The sequence below is a fragment of the Herpailurus yagouaroundi genome, unplaced genomic scaffold (genome assembly GCF_014898765.1).
Source record: "Herpailurus yagouaroundi ecotype Mexico unplaced genomic scaffold, PumYag 209, whole genome shotgun sequence".
In the NCBI taxonomy this organism is placed as follows: Eukaryota; Metazoa; Chordata; class Mammalia; order Carnivora; family Felidae; genus Herpailurus; species Herpailurus yagouaroundi.
The window spans coordinates 2255070-2256501 of record NW_024412440.1 but is presented as its reverse complement, the minus strand read 5'-3'; the positions used below and the strand labels follow the sequence as shown (position 1 = coordinate 2256501).

The following is a 1432-nucleotide window of genomic DNA, read 5'->3' as shown; positions in this document are numbered from 1 at the left end:
ATTATTAAACAGAAAGCAGTAAAGTAATAGGAAAAATTACAGTAACCAGATGTTGGTTCTTTTATTTTTATTTATTTCACATAAGGAAGCATTTACTTGAGGTTTAACATGAAATCCTACAAATAAAATTCATATAAACACAAATCTATATCCAGTTATAACAGATAGCAAAAGACAACGTATAAACAAAGAAAACTAATTGGTGGCTGTATATATTTGGACACAGTTGTGTCTTGTACAACTGATCTCAGATCAACAGATGACCAATCTTCAATGCTGTCTTACAAGATGGGTTGACTTTAGCAACCCCCTGCCATTTTCTTCAATGTCCTCCTTTACTATGGATGGTAATTGTCTTGGTGATTGCCATGCCGTCCAGAGGCCTTGCCATATGTGCTCTGTTGGCTACTGTGGTCTGCATATCCCTGTCCATTCATGTCCATAGTTGTCATAGTTATATCCAGTATAAGCATGGCTGCCATAGCCACAATAGATTTGATCACCACCATAGGCACTATTGTAATTTCCATATCCTTGATCATAATAGTTACTAAATTCTTGGTTCCAGTTGTGGTGCTTACCTCATCCATGATGCCTGGTACCACTCCTCCTGCAGGTGCAGCTCCAGCTGCCGCACCACTTCCTCCTTTTTGTTGTTGTTGCTGCCTATATACCTCTTTGGGTTGTGCAACTTTGATCCACTTCCCAGAACCAATTTGATGGTCTCTGCTTTCTAATGATGTCTTTACTGACTGTACACACGATAAAACAAAATCGTCTTGTCTCATGTGTTTTTGTATCCATGGGAATTCAATATTTTCAGTCTCTCTAAAGGCTTCAAAATATTCTTTAATTTGTTCTTCAGAAGTATCTGGGCTTAATCCACTCACAGAAACCCTGATGGGGGGTTCTTTTCCTTTTAAAGCTTTGGCCTTTTGGATGTCTATCAAACTGGTCTGTCATCCAGTTTGTGGTCCTTCAGTGCCAAAACCTTATCAATGCTAGCAGCATCTTTGAAAAGCACATATCCAAATCTTCTTGATCTTCCAGTCACTGGGTCTGTTTTAATTGTACAGCCTACAACATCCTCAGATTGAGGAAAGATAGATCTTTCTTGCTTCTATCCCAGTTCAAGCCTCCAATAAACATTTTACTTTCATCCTGCTGATTTTTGCACATTGATTTTGTTTTTCTCTATGTTGCTATACTTTTTCATGTCCTGCACTGAGGCGGCGCTGTCCGCCAGGGTGCTTGTGTGCAGTCCCAGTGGCAGCAGCAGCGGGGGTGGAGCCTGGGATGCTGCTGGCTCTAAAATAGCGGAAAAGTTGGTTCTTTCAGCGGATCAGTAATATTGACAGATCCCTGGCGAGACTGATGAGAAAAGGAAAACACGCATGACAAATACGAGAAATGAGAAGGTTACATCACTACA

General features: G+C 40.4%; 1 pseudogene; it reads right to left on the bottom strand.

Moving 5' to 3' along the window:
• Positions 1-666: 666 nt before the first annotated feature.
• LOC121016168 (heterogeneous nuclear ribonucleoprotein D-like) lies at positions 667-1231 on the bottom strand (annotated as a pseudogene).
• Positions 1232-1432: the final 201 nt, after the last annotated feature.